The sequence below is a fragment of the Podarcis raffonei genome, chromosome 1, assembly GCF_027172205.1.
Source record: "Podarcis raffonei isolate rPodRaf1 chromosome 1, rPodRaf1.pri, whole genome shotgun sequence".
Lineage (NCBI taxonomy): Eukaryota > Metazoa > Chordata > Lepidosauria > Squamata > Lacertidae > Podarcis > Podarcis raffonei.
In genome coordinates, this window is record NC_070602.1 from 4926760 (window position 1) to 4935589 (window position 8830).

An 8830-nucleotide genomic window follows, 5' to 3' on the forward strand; every position below is an offset into this window, starting at 1 on the left:
TGGGACGCCTCGTCACTTTTGCAATCACGGACACGACTTGTAGCACTGAAATATACTCAGAGTCGAGAGTGGATTTCATGCTCTTTAGTGGTGAGGAGGAATGAAAGTTTCCCCAAAGTATCTGCTTTATATACATTATTTACACAATGAGCTGCACGTGATTGGCTAATTCCGGAATTCTCCTGTAGGCCAATCAGGTTGTGGATTTACTTCCACCTGGAGCTGGATTGGGTGGCTCCTGTGGACCAATCATACTGCTGCATTGTTCTAGGACCAATCAGACTGCTGCATTCTGAATCCTATTGTTCTAGGACCAATCAGACTGCTGCATTTTGGATCCTGTTCAACTCAGTACATAACAAGCACTGAACAGCGGAACTGCTTTAGTGAGGATACAAAGATGGATTTAAAAGAGAATTGGACAAATTCAGGGAGGGAATGGCTACCGATGGCTACTAGTCATGATGGCAATGCTCTGCCTCCACGGATGCTTCTGAATACCAGTTGCTGGAAGCGACAGGAAGGGAGAGGGTTCTTTCGGTCAAATCCTGCTTGTGGGTTTCCCACAGGCATCTGGCTGGCCCCTGTGAGAAAAGGATGCAGGATGAGATGGGCGATTGGATTTATCCCTCAAGCTCATCTTACGCTCTGCTGTACTATTTGAGCAGTTCAATAAATATTTGGTCAATTCACCCATTTTTCATAAGGCTTGGTCTCCAGACCCTTAATCATCTTGGTCACCCTCCTCTGCGCATGTTCTAGCTTTTCAGACTCCTTATTTGTGGCACCCAGGACTGAGCACAGTATTCCAGGTGTGGTCTGACCATAGCTGTCAACTTAGCAGCCTCGAAAATAAGGGATCAGCAGCCAAAATAAGGGATTTTCAGAGCACAGGTATGTTCAACTTCTGAGCCCCTCTGAGCCAAAGGCAGAAAGCCCAGCCAGCAGCCAAACGAAGCCTCAAGCGGTGGTTCCCACAGCGCAGCAACCCAGCAAAGAGGATGCGGCAAGGAAAACCACCGTCACCTCTCCGCTGGGAAGCGCTGAGCAAAGGCGAGTCCCCAGGCAACGTGGCCAATTTGATTGGCACAAGGCATGCAAGCTCCACCCCCCCAGTCGTTCTTAGACTCCTTATTGGGTGAGCAACGCAGCCAAGCAACACAGTTGGAGCCTCCCTCCTCCCTGGCCGGCAGGGAGGGAGGGAGAGGAGCTGCTTCCTTTGAAACCTGGGAAATTTAAGGGACATCATCAAGAAGGGACAGCAGCGGGACACGGCGCTGGGATAAGGGAGTTTCACACCAAATAAGGGACGGTTGACAGCTATGGGTCTGACTAAGGCAGAATAGAGTGGTGCTATTACTTCCCTAGATCTGGGCTCTGTACTTCTGTTGATGCAGCCTAGAATAGCATTTGTGTACTTTTGCTGCTGCATCACACTCAGTGCCGGATTTCCGTATAAGCTAAACAAGCTATAGCTTAGGACGCCACTCTCTTGGGGCCCCCAAAAAAATTTAAAGAAAAAAACAACTGGATGTACATTTCCAAAATATAAGATAAAAAACAAATAAAATAAAACCTACATACAGCAACAGTGTTTTGTGTTCGAAACAAAATAAAAAAAATCCTTCCAGTAGCACCTTAGAGACCAACTAAGTTTGTTATTGGAATGAGCTTTCGTGTGTATGCACACTTCTTCAGTGTTTTGTGTTGTGTAGGCTCTTATGATGTAAGTAATGGGCCCCGCCTGCTAGCCTGTTCCCTCAAATATCACTGGTGATTATTTCACTATTAATATACTTCTTCTTAATCGCATTTCATTGTTAATATACTTCTTAATTGTTAATTAATTGATACATATCTCTTAATACATACTTTTTAATACATATTTTGTTATGTGCAAATGGCTTTAGATACCTCTTAGGTCCATAAATTACCGTACAGCATATATTCAACACAAAAAACAGCGACAATTTGTTGCTGACAAAGGACAGCTGGACATATAAAGGGCCCCATTACCTTCAGGAGCTTAGGGCCTCAACAAACCTAAATCCGGCCCTGATCACACTGTGGACTCATGTCAAGTTGGTGGTCCACTAAGACCCCTAGGTCCTTTCTACATATACTACTGTCAAGCCAGGAATCTCCCATCTTATATTTGTGCATCCAGTTCTTCCTGCCTAAGGGCAGAACCTGACATTTGTCCCTATTGAAATTCATTTGCCACTTTCCCCCAGGGTGATGAAGATTTCTCCCTCTTTAATGTGAAGTATAGTTAAAGCCATGGTTTTCCCAGTAGTGATGTATGGAAGTGAGACCTGGACCATAAAGAAGGCATTTTAACACCGAAGAATTGATGCTTTTGAATTATGGTGCTGGAGGAGACTCTTGAGAGTCCCATGGACTGCGAGAAGATCCAACCTCTCCATTCTGAAGGAAATCAGCCCTGAGTGCTCACTGGAAGGACAGATCCTGAAGCTGAGGCTCTAATACTTTGGCCACCTCATGAGAAGACGAGACTCCCTGCAAAGACCCTGATGTTGGGAAAGATGGAGGGCACAAGGAGAAGGGGACAACAGAGGACGAGATGGTGGGACAGTGTTCTCGAAGCTACGAACATGAGTTTGACCAAACTGCAGGAGGCAGTGGAAGACAGGAGTGCCTGGCGTGCTCTGGTCCAGGGGGTCACGAAGAGTCGGACACGACTAAACGACTAAACAACAACAACAAGCTTTAGAGTGCCCCATATGTGGGGCAGCCATTTTCAAGTCTCCCCAGCCCAAACATCTCCTTGCTTGATCAGCACCTGTTTGTGCTGTTTGCGTGGGATTTGCACTCCTTCACAAATTGCATTTGTGTAGCTCTCCCAGACTGTATACTGTATAATGAGCCTCTTTCAATTTGATCCACAAACCAGTTAAACCTGAGAGCTGGATGGAAGCCAATAGCTATTAGGCTTTTGAATAACAATCACACTGTGGACTCACGTCAAATTGGTGGGTTGGCCACTTAATTTTATTTTGATTTTACTGTGATTTTGAGCTGTGTTTTAATCAGTTGTTTGATTTTGTGTTTTTAATGTATTATATATTTGGTGTTAGCTGTCCTGAGCCTGGCCTTGGCCGGGGAGGGCAGGGTATAAATACAATTTATGATGATGATGATTGACAGTACCTGGGGATTTCCCCCCTAAGTTATTTATTGAGGCTGCTGGTGCTGGTAGACCACATCATGCTGCTTCTTGTTGTTGTTTAGTCGTTTAGTCGTGTCCGCCTCTTCATGACCCCCTGGACCAGAGCACGCCAGGCACTCCTGTCTTCCACTGCCTCCCGCAGTTTGGTCAAACTCATGCTGGTAGCTTCGAGAACACTATCCAACCATCTCGTCCTCTGTCGTCCCCTTCTCCTTGTACCCTCCATCTTTCCCAACATCAGGGTCGTTTCCAGGGAGTCTTCTCTTCTCATGAGGTGGCCAAAGTCTCGTAGCCTCAGCTTCAGGATCTGTCCTTCCAGTGAGCACTCAGGGCTGATTTCCTTCAGAATGGAGAGGTTTGATCTTCTTGCAGTCCATGGGACTCTCAAGAGTCTCCTCCAGCACCATAACTCAAAAGGATCAATTCTTCGGTGATCAGCTTTCTTTATGGTCCAGCTCTCACTTCCATACATCACTACTGGGAAGACAATGGCTTTAACTATACGGACCTTTGTTGGCAAGGTGATGTCTCTGCTTTTTAAGATGCTGTCTAGGTTTGCCATCGCCTTTCTCCCAAGGAGCAGGCGTCTTTTAATTTTGTGGCTGCTGTCACCATTTCGTGACTGCTGTCACCATCTGCAGTGATCATGGAGCCCAAGCTGCTTCTAAACACCCCTTAATCCAAATTTTAATATCTCCATTCTATTCCTAGTTCTTCGTTACAAGTGGTATTGCAATCCCGCTAACGATTTTAACTGTTTACAGTGGTTTTTAAGATAAATTATAAATTTTACCCATTCCCTGTTAAAGGAACGAAACAACATTTGACTTTGTTGGATGGCCAGTCTGAGTTCTAGCTAGTGTGGTTTTGTGCTGCAGTTTTTTCGCTCAAAAAACCTGCACCAAAATGCATATAAAATGTGCACATTTTACGGCGGTAATACATTTAGAAACCTGTACTTTTTTTGGGGGGAATACATTTAGAAATACACTGGGACCGCCTCTCCGGGTGTGCCTCGCAGAGGACCTTAAGGTCCACAAACGACAACATTTTGGGGGTCCCAAGTCGCAAGGTGGTTAGGTTGGTCTCAGCTGGGGCCTTTTCAGTACTGGCCCCAACTTGGTGGAACGCTCTGTCCCAAGAGACCAGGGCCCTGCGGGACTTGACATATAATAATAATAATAATAATAATTTATTATTTGTACCCCGCCCATCTGGCTGGGCTTCCCCAGCCACTCTGGGCGGCTTCCAAAAAAATATTAAAATCTTCTAATACATCAAACATTAAAAGCTTTCCTAAATAGGGCTGCCTTCAGATGTCTTCTAAAAGTCTGATAGTTGTTGTTCTCTTTGACATCTGGTGGGAGGGCGTTCCACAGGGTGGGTGCCACCACCGAGAAGGCCCTCTGCCTGGTTCCCTGTAACTTAGCTTCTCGCAGTGAGGGAACCGCCAGACGGCCCTCGGCGCTGGATCTCCGTGTCCGGGCAGAACGATGTGGGTGGAGGCGCTCCTTTAGGTATACTGGGCTGAGGCCATTTAGGGCTTTAAAGGTCAGCACCAACACTTTGAATTGTGCTCGGAAACGTCCTGGGAGCCAATGTAGGCTCTTTCCGCAGGGCCTGCAAGACAGAGCTGTTCCACCTGGCCTTTGGTTTGAACTTGGTCTGACCCTTATGTTTCCCTCCCCTTATGGTTTTGATATATGGGCTACTTTTTAAAAGAGGCTGCATTTTAAATTGCATTTTAACCTGTATTTTAAATTGGGTCCCCCCCCTTATGTTTTTACTGTAATCTTACTGGTGTTACCCGCCCTGAGCCTGGCTTTGGCTGGGGAGGGCGGGGTATAAAAAATTATTGTTGTTGTTGTTATTGTTGTTATGAGAAAGCAGGTTCAAAATACATATTAAAATATGCATTTTTATTTGGATTTTTTTGGGGGTAAAAAAATCGTAGATCCATAAACGGGACAGAATGGACTTATGAACTAAGATGGGGGGGGGACGAAGTGGGTTACCCTGATGGGGGATTCCTTGCCGCGTGTCTGCCTAAGTGTAAACATAGACACTTGAACCTTTCAGCTTTGATCACCTCCCTGAGATCCTGCAGTCCGATGTCATTACCGCATGAATAATAGAGAGCAGAAGGAAGGGAGGGTCCCATCTGGCTCCTCCATTATGAATGTGTCCCTTTCATTTTTAAAGTGGTCCGTCTACTCTCCGCCGTCCCTCCAGGGAAGCTTCCATTAAGGCAGACTCTCCAGCCTGTCATTAGGCTCAGCGCGGAGCCACAAGTCGACTGGGGAGCCAGATAAAGTCTCCCAATCTAGACTGTACGGAGGAGAGAGGAAAAGGATGCTCAAAGAGTGTAAGAACATAAGACGAGCCATTCTGACTATAGGTAAAGGTAAAGGTACCCCTGACCATTAGGTCCAGTCGCGGACTCTGGGGTTGTGGCACTCCTCTTGCTCTATAGGTCGAGGGAGCCGGCGTTTGTCTGCAGACACCTTCTGGGTATAATAATAATAATAATAATAATAATAATAATAATAATAATTTATTATTTGTACCCTGCCCATCTGGCTGGGTTTCCCAGCAACTCTCGGCGGCTTCCAACAAAGATTAAAAATACATCATGTGGCCAGCATGACTAAGCCACTTCTGGCGAACCAGAGCAGCACACAGAAACACCATTTACCTTCCTGCCGGAGTGGTACCTATTTATCTACTTGCAGGAGCAGGGACCGAGCAACGGGAGCTCACTCCGTCGCAGGTATTCGAACCGCCGACCTTCTGATCGGCAAGCCCTAGGCTCTGTGGTTTGCACCACAGCACCACCCGCGTCCCTATTCTGATTATAGTCCAACACAATTCCCATCAACCATGCTAGATAGTAGGGCCAGTGGTCAGGAATGACGGGGTTGTAGTCCAACAACATCTGGGACCCCCAAGGTTGGGGAAAACAGATGTCTGTGATGCCCTTTGAGCAGGCATAGGCAAACTTGGCCCTCCAGATGTTTTGGGACTACAACTCCCATCATCCCTAGCTAACAGGACCAGTGGTCAGGGATGATGGGAATTGTAGTCCCAAAACATATGGAGGACCGAGTTTGCCTATGCTTGCCTTTGAGCATTTGAAACATCGCACACACATTCCGAGGCTCATAACTGTACGATAATTATGTGACAATTGGCAACATTACAGCACCCATGAAAGCTAGGCCAGTGTTGTGTGCATGGGTAGGGTAAAGGTAAAGGAACCCTGACCATTAGGTCCAGTCGTGGGCGACTCTGGGGTTGCAGCGCTCATCTCGCTTTATTGGCCGAGGGAGCCGGCGTACAGTTTCCGGGTCATGTGGCCAGCATGACTAAGCTGCTTCTGGCGAACCAGAGCAGCGCACGGAAATGCCGTTTACCTTCCCGCCGGAGCGGTACCTATTTATCTACTTGCACTTGGACGTGCTTTTGAACTGCTAGGTTGGCAGGAGCAGGGACCGAGCAACGGGAGCTCACCCCGTCGCAGGTATTCGAACCGCTGACCTTCTGATCAGCAAGTCCTAGGCTCTGTGGTTTAACCCACAGCGCCACCCGCGTCCCTGTGTGCATGGGTATACACACATAAAACAAAACGGAGATATTAAATGTCAGCTTCCAGCTTCTTCAGCTGTGAATCAAAGTGTGCATTTTGCGCCGAGACTTTAATATCTCTGCCTTGTTGCTCCCAGTGTGGTGTAGTGATTAAGAGCGATAGACTCGTAATCTGGGGAACCGGGTTCACTTCCCCGCTCCTCCACCTGCAGCTGCTGGGTGACCTTGGGCCAGTCACACTTCTCTGAAGTCTCTCAGCCCCACTCACCTCACAGAGTGTTTGTTGTGGGGGAGGAAGGGAAAGGAGAATGTTAGCCGCTTTGAGACTCCTTCAGGTAGTGATAAAGTGGGATATCAAATCCAAACTCTTCTTCTTCTTCTTCTTCTTCTTCTTCTTCTTCTTCTTCTTCTTCTTCTGCAATAAATGCATGTCTTCGGAATTAACTGCTTCCTTCCTGGATGCAAGGGAAAGCACCTGACACTTTGAAAAGCATCTTCATAAGGGGGTCATGTGTGCTATTTTACAGAGGCCAGCCCTCTATTTCAAAGGCTGCCCTCCAGGTAAGGCTGGGAAGCACTTTCTGCCTGAGACCCAGAGAGGTGCTGGCAGTCAGTGTAGACAATACTGAGCTAAATGGACCAATGGTTTGACTTGGTATGAGGCATCCTTCCTGTGTTCCTTGATTGTAAGATGCTTGGGGCAGAGAGCTTCTGTTGTTTGTTTGTTTATTTTGCTCTGTAAAGCTCTACAGTCATAACTCGGGTTGAATATGCTTCATGTTGAGCGTGTTCGAGTTGCGCTCCGCGGCAACCCAGAAGTAACGGAGAGCATTACTTCCAGGTTTCGCCGCTCGTGCATGCGCAGACGCTCACACGCATGCGCAGAAGCAGCGAAAAGCGACACGCATGTGCGCAGATATGCAGTTGCTAGTTACATTTGCTTCTGGATGTGAACAGGGCTCCGGAATAGATCCTGTTCTCATCCCAAGGTACCACTGTATTTATTTATTTTCTTGCATGTATTCCCAAGGTGCCATCTGTGGTTCTCCTCTCTCCCCCCCCCAACAACCTTGCAAGGTGGGTTAGGTTGAGAGGCAGTGCCTGGCCTAAAGCCACACCCAGCGGGCTTCATGGCTGAGTGGGGATTCGAACCCTGGTCTCTTGGTTCCTAGTCTGACCACTACACCATGCTGGCCATTGGTGCCGCACAGACGAAGAAATAACCAGAGCTGTGCTGAATAATACTCTCCAAGTTCAAACTAGTTGCCTTTTCAGCGTAGTAAAAGAAATAGCATTTTGTGTCATTACACAACAACACTTGTAATGTGGAATTAATTATGGTAATTACAGATATGGGTTAAACCACAGAGCCTAGGACTTGCCGATCAGAAGGTCGGCGGTTCGAATCCCTGCGACGGGGTGAGCTCCCGTTGTTCGGTCCCAACCTAGCAGTTCGAAAGCATGTCAAAGTGCAAGTAGATAAATAGGTACCGCTCCAGCGGGAAGGTAAACGGCGTTTCCGTGCGCTGCTCTGGTTCGCCAGAAGCGGCTTAGTCATGCTGGCCACATGACCCGGAAGCTGTACGCTGGCTCCCTCGGCCAATAAAGCGAGATGAGCGCCGCAACCCCAGAGTCGGTCACGACTGGACCTAACGGTCAGGGGTCCCTTTACCTTAACAGATGTGTAAAAGTTGTAGAAAACTTTATCTTAAATACGGAACCCATAGAGGGAGGTTAGGAGGCCCGAGGGTTCAAAAGAACCTTGTATTTTAATGTTTGAAATGGTTAAAGTTAAAATGTATGAAATTATGTAAAACCAATAAAAAACTATATATGTATAAAAAGAAATAGCATTTTGTGATCCATCCAAATTTCTTTATTGCCTCGTGGTCCTAAAGCAGTCACGGCTGGCGTCGCCACTCACGTTCTGGGAATAGCAGGCGCATGAAATAAATTGCACTTCCACGTTGAACCCAAAGTGCATTTGAGGCTCACAACAGGCACTGGCTGTCCTGACGCACAGAGCTGAGGACGAGACTTCCTTGCAGTTCCCGG